The sequence below is a fragment of the Schistocerca cancellata genome, chromosome 7 (genome assembly GCF_023864275.1).
Source record: "Schistocerca cancellata isolate TAMUIC-IGC-003103 chromosome 7, iqSchCanc2.1, whole genome shotgun sequence".
NCBI lineage: Eukaryota > Metazoa > Arthropoda > Insecta > Orthoptera > Acrididae > Schistocerca > Schistocerca cancellata.
The window spans coordinates 157,231,591-157,252,060 of record NC_064632.1 but is presented as its reverse complement, the minus strand read 5'-3'; positions in this window follow the sequence as shown (position 1 = coordinate 157,252,060).

The following is a 20,470-nucleotide window of genomic DNA, read 5'->3' as shown; positions in this document are numbered from 1 at the left end:
CAGTGGGCCTTTATTTTTCATCTGTTAAAGATAAAAATGTTTTGCTAAAGGCGGACCCTATCCAAAAACATACGTATTGTTAAAGCAAACACGGAGAGAAAAAAAAGAGCTTCAACCCCAAGATGATCATTTACATTCAGTAAACCCTCACACCTGTTTCCTTAAAGAATCGAACTCCCATGAACGAAATATCACATCTCCCGAACGGTGAGTCTTAGAATGATGTAATCTTGCAGGTACATTTCTTTGGCTTTTCAGTGTAGCTCGTAATTAGTAGATTATGACATCATTTTAAACTTTTAAATTTGGGTAATAACTGTATGAAATGCTGCAAATCAAATTTTTGTTGCACCTGGAAGCCGTTAGACATGGCAACTTGCAATCGGATCTGTGGCCCGAGTTAGCTGTTTAGTCATATCGATGGGTCGCTGAGCACAATTTTTTTTAAATCTCATTGTCTTCTCCCTAGATATTTCGAATGTTGCTCGTCAGCCGAATGGTCGCTGTCTCGAATAATTTCTATTGCGTATTCTTCGTTTGTCAGTAACTGACTTCGTTGAACGAATTTTTAAATGTCTTTGAATTCATTTTAAGAGCATAACCTGCTGTCCTAGATTTAAAGAATATTATGTAGACAGGGCACTTCCTGCTGCATCAAATAGCAGTTAATTTGTTAATTGGGGGGGGGGGTGTGTGGAATTGGAGTGGTGAAAACTGTAGAGGGAGAATAAAGCTTGAGTACAGCAAATAGACTAAAGGAGATGTAGATTAAAGGAGATGTGGGTTACAACAGCTGTTGAAGCATCACTTGAAGAAAGTCATCTCTTTTAAATATAAAAAAAAAGTTTCAGAGTGATTTTCTTGCGTTAATGTGCGCTCTTTTCTTAAGGAAATGTTTCGTGTTGTCCATGTGTAATGTAATAAAACGTATATAAACTGTGAATTCAGATTAACGATTTTAGAGAAACCAGCCTGTGGCCGAAGCGAATCGGAGGAATCGTATTTTCAAATGTTCTACAACAAAATCTAAGCGAGGAGCCAAGCTCCTCCCCTAGCCGGCTATCTCTTTTCTCTTGTCTCCATCGAACTGAGCAGATGTATTTTATTTAAGTCACTCTGTAGTAGAATTAGTTTTGATTATAATTAAATATATTAATAACGTGTTATAGTTATATTTCATTTAAAAAGAAATATACTCACCGCAATTATTGGGTGTTACATGATTTACAGTTTTTTTGTGATATTTGTTTCAGGAAAGCTAGCTAGAAATGCGAGCTCACCGGATCATGGTAAAGAGATGCAATGTGCCAATGGCAGTTCGCGTTCAGCCATTGAAATCATTCAGCTACAAGCAAAGCGCGTCTCTGAGATTATTAGTGGCTCAATTAGTAGTGACTTGCGATCATTTTGAGCAAGCAAAAATTATATATGATCTGACCATTGTCTCTGAAATGTGAATCAGCTGCTATCACTTCTGTCGGATACAGGCCCAACGGATCTGACGGTGGTGTTAAATTATTACCGCTCGTAAGTGGTAAAAATTCAGCAACCAATTTCGTTTTGAAATCAATGAATTCTTTTTTAGAGGCGTATCAGACGCAATAGGAAGAATGCGCGCCACCATCAACAAACACAGTTGCCCCATTTCTCAATGAGAAAGAAACTATACTCATTTGCTAATTCGATTTTCACAAATTCTGTCGTTTTATTCAGACACCGGAGCCAACAGCGCGTCACTGTGCAGCAATGAACTTATACGGGATAGATTAGATTGGAAAACTGCATCGAACCAGTTTTCGGAATGAATACAAACAACAATATTTCCGATTCAGTAGCACCTAGAAGACGAGCGAGTTTTCTCGCATTTCCCAAACTCCACTCCACTTAAAAGCGTTCCCGCCGGTTGGCAGCCACAGGACAGGTAACTGTGTCCGGCGGGCCGCTAACGGCTCGCCCGTCGCTGTCTTTGTCCACCTGCCTAGTGTCGACGACCTCGGAGTGGATCGCTGCCCGAGAAATTCTATGAAGGCAGCCTGAATGTAAAACACCCGGCAGCCTACGGCTTGCGACAAGCGGAGGCGTTCGGTCTGCTCTCTCTTTGAGAACGAAAAAGCATAATGCCTTAATTTCCGCCCGCATCTCGTGGTCGTGCGGTAGCGTTCTCGCTTCCCACGCCCGGGTTCGATTCCCGGCGGGGTCAGGGATTTTCTCTGCCTCGTGATGGCTGAGTGTTGTGTGCTGTCCTTAGGTTAGTTAGGTTTAAGTAGTTCTAAGTTCAAGGGGACTGATGACCATAGTGCTCAGAGCCATTTGAACCATTTTTGAACCTTAATTTCCACGGTGTCGAGAAACCGTAGGTTGAAACATTTCCATAAATCAAATCACTCCCAAATTTAATACAAACCAGGTGACATTGTATGCATTGTAGAAATTGAGGCTAGCAGAGATGTTTCTGGTAAAAGCTTTGCTGTAAAAGCTTTCCCGACGTTATAACTATTTGGTAGGTTTTCGAGAGTTGGGTCGGAAGCTGTGCAGTTTCCGTGACACAACCCTATGCAGCGATGCAAAACCATGCAAGCAATACCAGACCCTTTCTTTTACAAGGGGGGGGGGGGGGGGGAGGAGGTGAAACATGTAACCTAATTTCGTCCATATACATTAGCCAGAAATGTGTTCCTAAAACTCACTTTTCTTCACAAATTACCCATTCATATCTACTAGTGGTTGTATTAGAGTACGGCCTTTGGTCTCCCAACGATAATAACTAGTGCTCCGATTTATATGCACTGAAAAGTATGAATATATGCATGCATCTATGCATTAAAAATCTGATAAATATGCTCTAAAAACTTTCAAATATGCATAATAAGTGAAATTCAATATTTCAACTTTCTCACATCTTTTAATCCTCCTAAAGTAATCTGGTTATACAACTATTCTTAAAACATTAATTAACAAAGTTAATATTTATTACTGTCTGTTTGTCTCTTTCTCTTAGTCTATTTTAGCATCAGTTGCTTTTATTGCAATAAACAATTAAATATTTGTCTGTATGATGGAGATATTTTTATTAGCAGCCTTTCTATGAGCACCTGTTTGTAAATGTTGTGTAATCTGGAATTTTTTTTGTCACAGGGCACCTATAACAATGGTATTCAAGTAAGTGAGTTTATTTTCATTAAGTAAAAACTAACTCGAAAATCACATTGATTTTTAACTTTGAGAAAGCAAAAATAGAACTTACGTGCTTCTCACACACTTGGCACAATACTACATTTCCATCTGTTGTTAGAGTAGGATTTCCATCAATCCATTGTCGAAGTAAATAAGCTTTACTGTTCGTCTCCTTCGGCATTGTGGTAATATGGTCTCCTCCTGCGCACACTTCAGAAATCACGAAGAACAGCACACTAGTTACTGATTTATAGGTAGCTGACAATGGAAGTTTTTCATTCTCGGGAATGTCATTGTTTGCCGCCGCCGCCTTCGCGTGTTACACAATACAAACCGTAATGACTTTACGACGCGATGGCCGACCGAATTTTAAAGGTTTGCCGCATGATTGTTGATCGCTATTTAGTTTTTGTTAAGCTGTCGAGAGACATATTTTTATAGCACAAGAACCGCTCATTGCTGATTGCCATGTTCGCCCCATTTTTAGGCGCCCTTTCATGGATTTGTAAATATGACAGAGAAGTAATTCTACACAAACAGAGCAATAAAAGAGAAATTCGCTCAGGTCGTACTCCTCTTCTTAAACTATTGTGGTGAAATACTTGTATTTAAAGAATCATTGCTGCAAAAGTAAAATATATTTATAAATATGCAAAAGTTATTTACATATGCAATAACCCCTTAAATATGCATTTATATGCACTATCATGCAAATATGCAAAAATCCTAGCTCTAATAATAACATACCACATCTATATTATTTCTCCGCAGTGCATACTTGACAGAGAGTTCATAAACCACTTTAAGACTATTTCTCGAGATTTCTACTCTCGAATAGCACGAGGAAAAAATGAACACCTAAATGTCTCCTTGCGAGCTCTGATTTCCATTTTATTACGATGATCATTTCTCCCTATGTAGGCGGGAGTAAACAAAATAGAAGAACGACGTACAAGCGTAATATAGGAAGTTTTATTGTACCTTCTCAAGTGTTCTGGATCTAAAATGCAATTTTTGGTTCGCCTTCCCAACAATATTTTCAGTGTGTTGGATCCAACATAAGCTGTACGTAACAGTAATCTCAACTTTAATTTTTTAGGGCCGAATGCCACTTTTCTTACCATGGTAACGAATTTTTAGTACTCATGTGGAGAGGACCCCTCAATTTTAATTTTTTAGGGCCGAATGCCACTTTTCTTACCAGGGTTGGTTGGTTGGTTGGCTGATTTGGGGAAGTGGACCAAACTGCAAGGTCATCGGTCCCATCAGATTAGGGAAGGATGTGGAAGGAAGTCAGCCATGCATTTTCAAAGGAACCATCCCAGCATTTGGCTGAAGCGATTTAGGGAAATCACAGAAAACCTAAATTAGGATGGATGGACGTGGGTCCGAATGCGAGTCCAGTGTGCTAACCAATGAGCCACCTCGCTCGGCCAGGAAATCTTATCCAAATCATTTTGTTTTGACCTTCTGATGACTTTACTAGATGGTAAACAACAACATCATGTGCAAATAATCTGAGACCCATGCAGATTGTAAATTTAATCTTTAATATAGGTAATAAACGCAGGAGTGTCTATAATGCTTCCCAGGTATCACTTTGGTTTCATTACGTGACTTATTGTCAATGACTAATAAAGTCTAACATTGGTGGCAGTAAGTAGGTGAGAGTGATTGACGAAAATGTGTTGCAATGTGGTATCTATCTCTTTCTGACACATTTTTTTCAACACTAACTTTGCTCCACAACCACCCATTGTCACCCACTCCAATTGTTTTGATGGATACCTCTTTATCTCACATCGATAATAAAAACATATAGTAGCGGAGGTCATCTGGCGATATGAAATCTATCTCTGTGTTTTCTTATCAGAAGACCCAGAATATGTTTTGACTGGAGAAGTGGCCGCTGAGTGGCAAATATGTGTCAGCGAGACAGAAGATGAAATGGCTCTGAGCACTATGGGACTTAACAGCTATGGTCATCAGTCCCCTAGAACTTAGAACTACTTAAACCTAACTAACCTAAGGACAGCACACAACACCCAGCCATCACGAGGCAGAGAAAATCCCTGACCCCGCCGGGAATCGAACCCGGGAACCCGGGCGTGGGAAGCGAGAACGCTACCGCACGACCACCAGATGCGGGCACGAGACAGAAGATGTCCGAAAGAGACGGAAGACTGTTATAAAATGTTCTAGAGTTCTTTAGGGATGTTTTGGAAGCAAAAATCGTAGACGGTGGTTCTTACAAAGTTCGACTCTCGAAGGTAAACACGGCAAAGATCGTTACGTGACTAAAACGGAAAGTTCTAGGATGTTTTACAAATTTTCTGGAGGCGAAACTGTAAATGCTGTTTTGCAAAATATATATAAGGAAAAGTTAGACGCGCATGTTTCAGTATCATTTTAGCAACGAATGAAACCAGATCCTTTTTTACAAAAATTCCAAAACGTAAGAGAGTGTTTGCAGATTTCCAAACAGAATCACAAAGTGGAAAGGTTGCGCGGAGAAACTAAACGAAGAAATTATGGGAATTCAGGTTGCCTGTTGTGCTAACAGGCGTTACTTTTTGTGTCCAAGCATGTCTATAAAATAAGAACTGAATAAAAGTACCCAATTTTTGATGATCGCAAAAAGATGTTGAAACACGCCTGGGAATAAAAAAAAAAAGGTGTTTTGCGTTATAGGCGGATCTGAATTCCCACGGTTTAGTTTGCAAACATGGCGGATATTGGAGTTCAAACTAAGCGCGGAAAGAGATGAAGAAACAGAAAGTCTGCTTACTATAAGTAGAGAAGGAATTAAACAAAAATCATCTTGTGGTATTGCAGTTCTTCTTGTTATGTACGTGCTTGCCACGAAATGGAAAGAGAAATTCCGCCTTATGTGGAATATGAGAAGGTCGAAGTGAAGAACATGATGGTATTAGAAAAGCACTGATAATCAGAGTACGTTCAATACGAAAGAAAGGATCAGATGAAAGGAAAAAATTGCGAAACAAAATTAACAGAGAGAGAATGTACGCACATCGCAGAAACCGATCAACAGAATCAGGCAGTCTTTGCAGTTTTGAACTTGCAGCCTCCCATTATAATTCCATGAAAGAACAGTGTCGTTATTGGAAATATGGAAAAGACCTATGGATTCCGTGGCGCAAAAAGTAGAGTATATAGGCAAGTGCTGCAACGAAAATAAAAAGGCGTGATTTTGATGAAATAAAACTAAATCTATAATTTAAGTTTTCCCATTTTCATTAATTTTTTTGTGTCACCAGTCTCCTGAGTGGTATTATGCGCCCCACCAGGATTTCCACTCCTGTGCCATCCTCTTAAATTCTGAGTAGCATTTTCACCCCACCTACAGTTTTTACCCTCAACGACTCGTTCTATACCATGCAAGTTGATCACTGATTTCTTAACACTTGACCAATCATTCTCTCCCTTCTTTGTTTTCCACGCATTCCTTTCCTAGCCGATTCTGCGGAGGACATCTACATTTCTTAACTTACCAGTCCACTTCCGTGCAGACGTGGCCTACATCTTCAGATATTTCTCCCTCAAATTTAGGTAAATGTTTGATAAGAGAAAACTTCTTTTAGTGAGAAATGGTCTCTTTGCTTGTGCTAGTCTTCTGTTTGTGTCATCCTCGCTCGGTTCGTCATGGGTTATTTTTATTCCCACTGCTGATAAGTTTATCGCTTACATCGTTTCTGCCACTTCTCATTACTTTCATCTTTCTGCGTCTTACTCTCACTCTACATTATGTGCTCATTAGACTGTTGAACCATTCAGCAAGTATTGTAATTAGTCCTCAATTTCACTGAGACAGCGGTTATCAGCGAATCTTGGCAGCGAAATCCTTTCACCCTGAATTTTAATCCCACTTCTGAACCTTTATTCCCGTAATTGCGGCTTAGATGTGTATGTTGAACAGTAAAGCAGAAAAATACTGTCGTTGTCTTGAAAGCTCTTTTTAGATCGACAAACAGTTCCAGGCAAAATGGGCGAAATTAAGTTCAAATATGAAGGCACCTATACTCTTCGTAAGTCTTGTCTCCATTACCAAAAGCAACGACAGAACTTCCACCATGTTGCAGTTAGCCTTTCCTTATTATTTAATTATGACAGAAAACTATTTTATTTAATAATAATCCTTAGCTCTGCCCAGGCGAAGCCGAGTAATACAGCTAAAATCAAATAGTAATGAATGAGGATGTTGAAGAGAATTTTCCTGTCGCTGTGGTGATATGAATAAATAGACTGGCAGGCCACGTGACTGAGACTTCGTAAGGCTGCTGTGGTGAAGTCAGCGGAGGACGAGAATGAAAAAAATAGCTTACTTAATTTAACGCGATCAGCCAAAAGAGATAGAGAATATACAGAACAGCTGCAGCACATTATTTTGCGCTACTTGTGGGTCTACGCCATACAGTTAGCTGTTATCGGTAAGCACGAGAGAGCAGGCGCTACCTAATATGTTCCAAAACGCCGTGCATTAAAGCAGGGTTTACCGCTACTCATGTTTTGGATTGCCCTTGGATTGGGGACTATCTGTATATACAACAGAAGGATCGTCTTAGTGCCATCATCCTACAGTCCAGGTCAAAGTGTGAATATTATACACATCCTCCTGCTTAGATAAATTAAGCAAATCGTACGGTTCTTTTTGCATTTGATGTGGCCTACGGTGGGCCTTAAAGGGGCTTAGGGAGGCACCATTAGTTCATAGGTGGTTCCTTAGAAAAACCCACAAAATTGGTTTTTTACTATTTTTTCGTACCAAAACCGAGCAGCAGAATCCAAGACAGCTATGTGCAGAAAATGGCTGAAATTTTTACGATGTCTTCCTAATATCTCGATCTCGAACATCCTTGAAAATTTTATTGCGTTTAACTGTACACTTCACGGTTCTTAGGGACACTGCTCGATGCTTCCACAGAAAATGCACTTCCTTAAAGTGTTTGTATTGAAAATTTTCACCTGTTTTACATTTTTTATAAGATTCTTGGCAGCTGATTTCATAACCCCCCCCCCCCCCCAAAAAAAAACACTCCATTACTGACGCACGTGATGGACGTCCCTTGCGGGAATGGGTCTTGAGAATGAAACCACTTACTGAATGTCTCCAAATCAGCGTTATTAAATTTGAATATTTGGACGTATGTGGATGATTTGGCTTTCAAAACTAATTTGACTTCGCAAAAAAGTGTTAACCAGCATTTAGCACTACGAACACTTTCACGTTTTTATTTGTGTCTTTGAAAATAAGTGTGTGAATTTTCAAATCTTGGAGCTCTTTTTACGCAGAAAATGAAATATTTGGAGTTGTATTTTTTGATTTACAGACGTCGGAACATGAGCATAACTCACTTTTCCGCCAAGATGGTAGAAATTGCCGATCTTTAGCGATCGATTGTGCCTAAATAGTTGAACCGATTATGACTTTTAAGCAGGCCATTCTACGCAAACTTTCATGCTCTTTCATTTCGGCATTTTGGGAATTTTCTGTATGATGCACTGTTTTCGAGCTATAAGGGAAAAACTGAAAACGTACAAAAATTTCGTGGTCTTTCGGCTCTCATAAATTTAGCACAAGCCAGAAACCATCGCAAACTCATTTAACTCTTATTTTGAATGTCTGACGTTGATTAAAATTATTTCCAGCTTGTGCATATTTATTGGCTGGTGCGGTCTTATTTCGGGCTATTTTTCCTAGGCTATTTCAAAATGTACACTTCTTCCAGGAGGTATCTCTCTGAACTTCCTGTTTTTCTCTGAAAATTGTTGATTTCAAGATTTTTCTGCGTTAGAATATATCTTCCTCGTAGAAAAGGTTGCATTAAAACACACGTGGACTGATCCTTAACTGGAAGATCGTGTTTTTTCATTATCAGCGCCACAACACGGATTGCCTCGGACTGTAGTACTACATGCATATGTTATCAATACTGTCACTGCTGAAAGACAATGTTTGTCAGTTTTACAAATCAGGGATAATTTCGTTTCTGGCTGTAGTAATGACTGAACATGAACACATGATTTATTTCATAGTTACTTGCCCCATTATGTAGCACTGTCCTACACCACGGCTACTTGTTTTGACATCGCGGAAGGTTGTTCAGTTTGCTTCTTGTTGTCGCAGTGTTGCCTCTCTACGCCATTCTCTTTGGTTCAGAGCTCAGGTGCCCGACGTACGGGCATTTCATTTCGAAGGTCGTGCAGGCGCTGCCCGTGGTGCATGCCTCTGTTGTAAAGTGTTTGCCGTGAGTTTAAATAATGGAAAAATCGCTGTCACCAACTGTGGCCGACAAAAGCCATGCTCGGACATTACGAAAGAACAGATATCACACATATAATCCACTGAAGCGCTACAGAAACGTATAGGCGTGCTTATTCAAATATAGAGATATGTGAACAGGCAGAATACCGTGCTCCCTATATAAGATAAGTGTCTGGCGCAGTTGTTTGATCGGTTACTGCTGCTACAATGGCAGGTTATCAAAATTTAAGTGAGTTTTAATGTGGTGTTATAGTCGGCGCACGAGCAATGGGACACAGCATCTCCGAGGTAGCGATGAAGTAGGGATTTCCCCGTACGACCATTTCACAAGTGTACCGTGAATATCAGGAATCGGGTAAAACATCAAATCTCCGATATCGCTGCGGCCGGAAAAAGATACTGCAAGAACGGGACCAAAGACGACTGAAGACAATCGTTCAACGTTACAGAAGTCCACCCGCCCCGCAAATTGCTGCAGATTTCAATGCTGGGCCATGAACAAGTGTCAACGTGCGAACCAATCAATGAAAAATCATCGATATGCGCTTTCGGAGCCGAAGACCCACTTGCGTACCCTTGATGGCTGCACCGCACGTCTGGGCCCATCAACACCAACTTTAGACTGTCGATGACTGGAAACATGTTGCCTAGTCTAACGTGTCTCGTTTCAGATAGTAACGAGAGGATGAACATTTACGGTTATGGAGACAACCTCATGAATCTGTGGAGCCTGCATGTGAGCAGGGAACTGTTCAAGCTGATGGAGGTTCTATAATCGTGTGGGGCATGTGCAGTTGGAGTGATATGGGACACCTGATACCTCTAGACACGACTCTGACAGATGACACGTACCTAAACATCCTGTCTGACCACCTGCATCCATTCATGTCCATTGTGCATTCCAACGGACTTGGGCGATTCCAGCAGGACAATGCGACACCTCACACGTCCAGAATTGCTACAGACTGGCTCCAGGAACACTCTCTTGTGTTTATACGTTTCCGCTGGCCACAAAGTTCCCCAGACATGAACATTATTGAGCATATCTGGGGTGCCTTGCAATGTGCCATTTGGAAGAGATCTCCACCCCCTCTTACTCTTACGGGTCTATGGACACCCCTGCAGGATTCATGATGTCAGTTCCCTGCAGCACTACTTCAGACATTAGTCGAGTCCCTGCCACGTTGTGTTGCGGTACTTCTGCGTGCTTGTGGAGGCCCTACACGATATTAGGCAGGTGTACCAGTTTTTTGGCTCTTCGGTGTAGTAATATCTAAGTCTTGAGGGCAATTCATGATAACAGATCCGACCTTTTGTGGGAATCATGCAAGGTGTTACGAGCAATGAGAAAATCGGACAGTGGGCGCTGCTGCAGTAGCGTGCGACAACTTAGGAATTTGGAGCGGACGTGAAGCGTGTTCAGACAGCCGAAGCCGTAAGGCGACATCTCGCATAAAACGGGAAATTTCTGGGAGCGAGTGCTGGTCGGGCACAAATTTTCACTTTGTAACGTTCTTTAAATTAATCTTCTTCCGCTTTGTAGTACACTGAATGAAATATCTCTTCTTTGTATTACATTCAATGGATGCCTGAACTGAGAATGCTTACAGTACTGGAGTTATCGTGTAGTGTGTTGTAACTGCAATTGGTGTGCTTACTCTGTGTTATTGTTAGCAAAAAATTTTATACGAACTGACTGGGCAGTGCAACTCCCAGTGCCAAAACGAAATACAGTCACTGCAATATACATTCAGCCCCTTAAGTACTGAAACTCTGGCCCTGTTCAAAACTGGTAACTTTGGTCCCTGTGCACATAACAAATAAACAAAATTGTCTTACCTCTGAAGCAGCAACGGTGGATCGCGATATATCGCCGTATTACTTTGAAATATACACGAAATTCTTCTGCCTCATAAATGAAAACATTTAAGAAAAATTCAATGTCTTTGAAAAACATTTGACCTGGACAGGGAGGCGGTACCGATTTAGGCGAATTGCTAACACTGACCTTTTCAATAGTGAAATTGTATTCGATGTTAAATTTGGCTTTCCAAAACGTCTGACAGTTGAAATTACATTACTCAGAAAAATTACATACTTTTTACTAATTGAATAACAAACAATGAGATTTACACAGCAAGTATTATCTAACCGCATTAAAGAAGCAGAAAGAAAAATCATGAAATAACGTATACCTGTGTTAACAAACATTACAAAAGGAAAATGTCTAACTAACCTTTACACCAAATCTGTTTACATAGATTCTGGGGTTACTCAACAATTGCCAATTATCAACCTACTCATCTACACTAATGCGCTGGCAAAACGAAAGTCGTAAATATTTAACATCTTTATCTTGCTTGCAAGAAGACTTCTGCTTCCACATTTGTATTTCTAACTGATGACAAGTGTCGCTGTCGGTTATAGGGGAATGTAACTGTGAATTCTGCATATAGATGGATAGAGTAGAGGTCACTCATCATTTTAATGCTGGACAGTAGCAGTCGAAGAGAAACTGCACCAAGCCGACTCAAAGATGACATGCAGGACCCTGGTCTGATCAACTGAATTACAGCCGACACTTTATTTTCATTTCCATGGTATCTTGGAAGGGAAGTGAGCCCTATAGCAGACGTAAAAGGTGAAAGTGATCTGTAATTTCAGTGGGCTCTCTTGTGCAGCGTAGTAGAAGAACGCTGGTCATGCCATTTTCAACGGCATTATATCAGAATATCGCGAGCACATGATTTTTGACAATGGTTCAAAACAAGGGGACAACGTCGGATACTCTGTTATCTTCTCAGATTTTATCATAAAAATCCGCCAACCCAACTATTTCTTGGTGAACTGTGCAGAGCTCTTTGCGGTCAAGAAGGCACAGGAGCGCATGAGACTTCTCGGTGGAGAGAAGTTTCTTATCTGCACGGACTCTTTTAATGCTCTGCAGGCTACTTAGAAAACGTCTCCAGCAAACAGGATAGCTCAGATGGCACAGGACCGTTATCCAGCTTGTACATAGGAAGAAGAAAGAGGTGACGTCTGCTGGGTGTCTGAACATGGGGATCGAGGGGAATGAGATAGCTGGCAGAGCAGTGAAACCACCACACTTCAATTGAACGTCCTCCTACAGCAGTTGTCAAACTGCGGCCCGCAGGCCACATGCGGTGCGATTGAAGCATTCGTACGGCCCTCTGTTCTCAGCCGTGTGTTATAATAATACTAACAAACCTGGTAAGCTTCACAATTGCTAAATATGTATGGAAATTACATATACATCCCAAATCCTTGCTCTTCCGCTCTCTGCCTATCTTATAATCCCCCGTCTCTCTCTCTGCACATCTCCTCCACACCCCCTCTCTCTGTGCGTAACCCTCTCCTCTCTTTTCTGTCCATCTCCTTCTCCCCCCCCCCCCCCATCCCTCTATGTCCATCATTTCTGTCTGAAAGTTCAGCAGAGTACTGCGTAAAAATCTGAGGTAAATCCGTCAAGAATTTTTGAGATTTGTGGTAACAACGCTTCCCCTTTTATATACGACAAATATATGTACATATTACTTGTTTATATTACAAATATATGTGATACATGGCCTGCAAAAATGTGTCAATATATAAAAAAATTATTCATGAATATTTTACAGTCAGTGGTGCCAACCAACATATTAAAGCTTGTTTTGCTCAATTTACTGTATGACTCTGACTTCAGGTCTCTAGAGGATCAAAGGGATTTACAACAAAGGAAAAAAAGTGTTTTAAATGGTGCCGACTTCTATCGATCAGTACTTGTGGGTTGAGGGCCAAATTCATCGCGCCCTTAGTATAGCTAATCTATTGGAGGTTAATAATATACTGATTTATGTAGGTTGCCAACTAATAATGATAACGGTACATATGCGGTCCGAGGTGCCGGCCCGCTGTACCGCTATTGGCTCTTGAGCAAAGAAGTTTGACGACCATCCCCCTACAAACTGTCGTGTCGTGGGCGACGAAGAGAATGTTGGCTAAGTGGAAAAGGCAGTGGCTGGAAGTAGCCAACAACAAGCTACGGTCGGTCAGACCGACTATTCACTCTTGGTGCAATTCCTTTCCAACTGCCAAGTGGTCCTCAATCGCTTTTTATTTATTTATTTATTTTTTACTGTTTTTCGGAACGAACTAATGCAGCCGTCGCCACACAGGAAATGTTATATTACAATAATTTGTTTTGGCAGTTCATAGTAGACGTTAGTCTAAGTCGTGTCCAGGTGTGACGTTACATAGGCTTTACAAAGGACTGATTCGAGACATAACACAAGTTTTACGACCAGAGTATACTAAAACGAGTAAACAAGACGAAAATGTACTCCAGGATACACATTGATAGCGTGCTATAAAAATCCTATTGGTGACACAATAAGAAATGATAAATCGCGGTTGGTACACTTTTGAGATATTCCCAACTCAGTCCATATTAATGAATATATATTTTAATTTTTCCCCCCCAAGAACCAAGGACCTTGCCGTTCGTGGGGAGGCTTGCGTGCCTCAGCGAGACAGATAGCCGTACCGTAGGTGCAACCATAACGGAGGGGTATCTGTTGAGAGGCCACACAAACGTGTGGTTCCTTAAGAGGGGCAGCAGACTTTTCACAAGTTGTAGGTGCAACAGTCTGGATAATTGACTGATCTGGCCTTGTAACACTAACCAAAACGGCCTTGCTGTGCTGGTACTGCGAACGGCTGAAAGCAAGGGGAAACTACAGCCGTAATTTTTCCCGAGGGCATGCAGCTTTACTGTATGGTTTAATGATGATGGCGTCCTCTTGGGTAAAATATTCCGGAGGTAAAATACACTCCTGGAAATTGAAATAAGAACACCGTGAATTCATTGTCCCAGGAAGGGGAAACTTTATTGACACATTCCTGGGGTCAGATACATCACATGATCACACTGACAGAACCACAGTCACATAGACACAGGCAACAGAGCATGCACAATGTCGGCACTAGTACAGTGTATATCCACCTTTCGCAGCAATGCAGGCTGCTATTCTCCCATGGAGACGATCGTAGAGATGCTGGATGTAGTCCTGTGGAACGGCTTGCCATGCCATTTCCACCTGGCGCCTCAGTTGGACCAGCGTTCGTGCTGGACGTGCAGACCGCGTGAGACGACGCTTCATCCAGTCCCAAACATGCTCAATGGGGGACAGATCCGGAGATCTTGCTGGCCAGGGTAGTTGACTTACACCTTCTAGAGCACGTTGGTTGGCACGGGATACATGCGGACGTGCATTGTCCTGTTGGAACAGCAAGTTCCCTTGCCGGTCTAGGAATGGTAGAACGATGGGTTCGATGACGGTTTGGATGTACCGTGCACTATCCAGTGTCCCCTCGACGATCACCAGTGGTGTACGACCAGTGTAGGAGATCGCTCCCCACACCATGATGCCGGGTGTTGGCCCTGTGTGCCTCGGTCGTATGCAGTCCTGATTGTGGCGCTCACCTGCACGGCGCCAAACACGCATACGACCATCATTGGCACCAAGGCAGAAGCGACTCTCATCGCTGAAGACGACACGTCTCCATTCGTCCCTCCATTCACGCCTGTCGCGACACCACTGGAGGCGGGCTGCACGATGTTGGGGCGTGAGCGGAAGACGGCCTAACGGTGTGCGGGACCGTAGCCCAGCTTCATGGAGACGGTTGCGAATGGTCCTCGCCGATACCCCAGGAGCAACAGTGTCCCTAATTTGCTGGGAAGTGGCGGTGCGGTCCCCTACGGCACTGCGTAGGATCCTACGGTCTTGGCGTGCATCCGTGCGTCGCTGCGGTCCGGTCCCAGGTCGACGGGCACGTGCACCTTCCGCCGACCACTGGCGACAACATCGATGTACTGTGGAGACCTCACGCCCCACGTGTTGAGCAATTCGGCGGTACGTCCACCCGGCCTCCCGCATGCCCACTATACGCCCTCGCTCGAAGTCCGTCAACTGCACATACGGTTCACGTCCACGCTGTCGCGGCATGCTACCAGTGTTAAAGACTGCGATGGAGCTCCATATGCCACGGCAAACTGGCTGACACTGACGGCGGCGGTGCACAAATGCTGCGCAGCTAGCGCCATTCGACGGCCAACACCGCGGTTCCTGGTGTGTCCGCTGTGCCGTGCGTGTGATCATTGCTTGTACAGCCCTCTCGCAGTGTCCGGAGCAAGTATGGTGGGTCTGACACACCGGTGTCAATGTGTTCTTTTTTCCATTTCCAGGAGTGTAGTCCCCCATTCGGATCTCCGGGCGGGGACTACTCAGGAGGACGTCGTTATCAGGAGAAAGAAAACTGGCGTTCTACGGATCGGAGCGTGGAACGTCAGATCCCTTAATCGAGCAGGTAGGTTAGAAAATTTAAAAACGGAAATGGATAGGTTAAAGTTAGATATAGTAGGAATTAGTGAAGTTCGCTGGCAGGAGGAACAAGACTGTTGGTCAGGCGAATACAGGGTTATAAATACAAAATCAAACAGGGGTAATAAAGGACTCGCTTTAATAATCAATAAAAAAATAGGGGTGCGGGTAAGTTGCTACAAACAGCATAGTGAACGCATTATTGTGGCCAAGATAGACACGAAGCCCACGTCTACTACAGTAGTACAAGTTTATATGCCGACTAGCTCTGCAGATGAAAAAGAAATTGAAGAAATGTATGATAAAATCAAAGAAATTATTCAGATGGTGAAGGGAGACAAAAATTTAATAGTCATGGGTGACTGGAATTCGGTAGTAGGAAAAGGGAGAGAAGGAAACGTAGTAGGTGAATATGGATTGGGGCTAAGAAATGAGAGAGGAAGCCGCCTGGTAGAATTTTGCACAGAGCGAATCTTAATCATAGCTAACACTCGGTTCAAGAATCATAAAAGAAGGTTGTATACATGGAAGAACCCTGGAGATACTGACAGGTTTCAGATAGATTACATAATGGTAAAACAGATATTTAGGAACCAGGTTTTAAATTGTAAGACATTTCCAGGGGCAGATGTGGACTCTGATCACAATCTATTGGTTATGAACTGTAGATTAAAACTGAAGAAACTGTAGAAAGGAGATGGGACCTGGATAAACTGACTAAACCAGAGGTTGTACAGAGTTTCAGGGAGAGCATAAGGGAACAATTGACAGGAATGGGGGAAAGCAATACAGTAGAAGTAGAATGGGTAACTTTGAGAGACGAAGTAATGAAGGCAGAGGACCTACTAGGTAAAAAGACGAGGGCTAGTAGAAATCCTTGGGAAACAGAAGAAATATTGAATTTAATTGATGAAAGGAGAAAATATAAAAATGCTGTAAATGAAGCAGGCAAAAAGGAATACAAACGTCTCAAAAATGAGATCGACAGGAAGCGCAAAATGGCTAAGCAGGGATGGCTAGAGGACAAATGTACGGATGTAGAGGCTTATCTCACTAGGGGTAAGATAGATTCTGCCTACAGGAAAATTAAAGAGACCTTTCGAGAAAGGAGAACCACTTGCATGAATATCAAGAGCTTTGATGGAAACCCAGTTCTAAGCAAAGAAGGGAAAGCAGAAAGGTGGAAGGAGTATATAGAGGGTCTATACAAGGGCGATGTACTTGAGGACAATATTATGGAAATGGAAGAAGATGTAGATGAAGATGAAATGGGAGATACGATACTGCGTGAAGAGTTTGACAGAGCACTGAAAGACGTGAGTCGAAACAAGGCCCCGGGAGTTGACAACATTCCATTAGAACTACTGACGGCCTTGGGAGAGCCAGTCCTGACAAAACTCTACCATCTGGTGAGCAAGATGTACGAGACAGGCGAAATACCCTCAGACTTCAAGAAGAATATAATAATTCCAAACCCAAAGAAAGCAGGTGCTGACAGATGTGAAAATTACCAAACTATCAGTTTAATAAGTCACGGATGCAAAATACTAACGCGAATTCTCTACAGGCGAATGGAAAAACTGGTAGAAGCCGACCTCGGGGAAGATCAGTTTGGATTCCGTAGAAATGTTGGAACACGTGAGGCAATACTGACCCTACGACTTATCATAGAAGCTAGATTAAGGAAAGGCAAACCTACGTTTCTAGCATTTGTAGACTTAGAGAAAGCTTTTGACAATGTTGACTGGAATACTCTCTTTCAAATTCTGAATGTGGCGAGGGTAAAATACAGGGAGCGAAAGGCTATTTACAATTCGTACAGAAACCAGATGGCAGTTATAAGAGTCGAGGGGCATGAAAGTGAAACAGTGGTTGGGAAGGGAGTGAGACAGGGTTGTAGTCTCTCCCCGATGTTATTCAATCTGTATATTGAGCAAGCAGTGAAGGAAACAAAAGAAAAATTCGGAGTAGGTATTAAAATCCATGGAGAAGAAATAAAAACTTTGAGGTTCGCCGATGACATTGTAATTCTGTCAGAGACAGCAAAGGCCTTTAAATAGCAGTTGAACGGAATGGACAGTGTCATGAAAGGAGGGTATAAGATGAACATCAACAAACGCAAAACGAGGATAACGGAATATAATCGAATTAAGTTGGGTGATGCTGAGGGAATTAGATTAGGAAATGAGACACTTAAAGTAGTAAAGGAGTTTTGCTATTTGGGGAGCAAAATAACTGATGATGGTCGAAGTAGAGAGGATATAAAATGTAGACCAGCAATGGCAAGGAAAGCGTTTTTGAAGAAGAAAAATTTGTTAACATCGAATAGAGATTTAAATGTCAGGAAGTCGTTTCTGAAAGTATTTGTATGGAGTGTAGCCATGTATGGAAGTGAAACGTGGACGATAAAAAGTTTAGATAAGAAGAGAATAGAAGCTTTCGAAATGTGGTGCTACAGAAGAATGCTGAAGATTAGATGGGCAGATCACATAACTAATGAGGAGGTATTGAATAGGATTGGGGAGAAGAGAAGTTTGTGGCACAACTTGACTAGAAGAAGGGATCGGTTGGTAGGACATGTTTTGAGGCATCAAGGGATCACCAATTTAGTATTGGAGGGCAGCGTGGAGGGTAAAAATCGTAGAGGGAGACCAAGAGATGAATACACAAAACAGATTCAGAAGGATGTAGGTTGCAGTGGGTACTGGGAGATGAAGAAGCTTGCACAGAATAAAGTAGTATGGAGAGCTGCATCAAACCAGTCTCAGGACTGAAGACCACGACAGCAACAACATATTTTAATTAACAAAAAAAATATTCTTTGTATTTCCTGTAAAAATTGTTCAAAAGCTGCGAATAGAGAACTGAATTTTTTTTCCGGGTCTACATGTGCCAACTAGACAGAAAAGGAGAATAGTTCACAAGAACCAGATTTGTATATTACAGCTACACGTATAGATACTCAAAAGTCTTACTCGTATACGTATCGGACACTGCCCAATGACTCATGCTTATCTCTTGCGGCATGAAGACCCATCGGAATGCGGCCTTTGCGTCATCACACGCACGGTACACCATGTTTTAACGCCGTGTGCTTTGTATGCTGATAGGAGAGAAGCCTTAGGTCTACGTAGGGCTCTACCCCCAATTTTAGGCAATGACGAAACAATAGTAAGTTATTGTTGACATTTTGAGTGGCGTCAGCATTCCTGCCCAGTTTTATTGGACAGAGGTTTTAATGTGTTTTTGAGTGGCTGGCTCATCTTATTAGTTCCGCCATCAATCATCTATCTTATTGCCTGCCACTGTTTCATTAATTCTTTTAATCGGTAACAAGGGTATGAATTATTGAAAGGAGGTAATTTTTTTTAGGTGGCCTTTCGTTTTAAAAAACACAACTACTCATTCACCAGTACGACGAACTTGCGAAACGGCGTTGATGAGCATGGTGAGCACACTGTCTAGCGCCCTACAACTTTAAATCCATTCCTCCATCCTTCATCTTGCCCCATGCGGCTGTGTGAAGTCATAGCTTAGCAGAAAATAATACTGCAGTTATCCACTTTAGTGGTCATGTTCAGGATTTTTCAGAAGTTGTGAAGAATCACAGGAAAAAAGTTATGTAAAAGCCAGTGCTTCTCCAGTCGTCTTTTCCTGAAAGTCACGTTGTTGTGTGCTAGAATGGCTACAAATAAACATTCAACATTCATACACATTGATAAAATTCTCTCGAGCTTCCAACCTCGTCACGTGATTTAATATCCGCGAGCTGTCAGCCGATTAGTCCTCGGCTATTGTCAAGTGTGACTCATTTTTGGTTGCTGCGACTGTCCTTACATAGCCGCGCTGCCTCCTCTGACGTCAAAGGTGCGCCCGCCAGGATGGTATAAGGTAATGTTTTCGTTGTGCAACCCCCTTCCCCCCCCCCCCCCGCTTCGACCCGATGACCGGATCCCAATCCATGCTTCTTCGACGGATAGTGATAGCTGTTAGCTCGCAGAAATCGGCCCGTGTGGGTGGCTTTCCGGTAGACACTGTGGCTGAGTCACCCATTTGTTACACGGCGGACGACGATGTCAAGGAACTCGTTCGTTGTCCGATCTCATGGAGGCGAAAAGCTGGGAGAATTCTTGGACCACATCAACAACATCCGTGACAACATAAAGTTCACCATGGAAGTAGAGGTTGTGCCTTGCCGTTCCCAGACCTCCTCGTCCCTTGTAAAGCAGATGGATGTCTTAGCCACAGTGTTTACCGGTAACCCACTCACACGGACCGATATCTGCACGCTAACAGCTATCACCATCCGTCGCAGAAACGTTCTGTTATGAGGATCTTGGTCCATAAGAGAGAAAGCCGTCTCAGAGACTAAATACCCGTCGATGGAAATAAGCCACTTACGGAAAGTATTCAAGGAAAAGGGCTACAACAACCGCCAGAATTCGCAAGCCATCTTTCCGAAAACATGTAAGCACAAAGACCGCGAGGAGGACTCGAAGGAACTAATGTTTTTGTCGTCCTGTTGCTCAGTAACAGGAAAGGTTACCCGCACCTAAAGAGGCATAAAATAGATTCGGTCTTCACGGCTTCAGCAAAAATTCAACAACTCATGAGGCCTGTGAAGGATGACGAA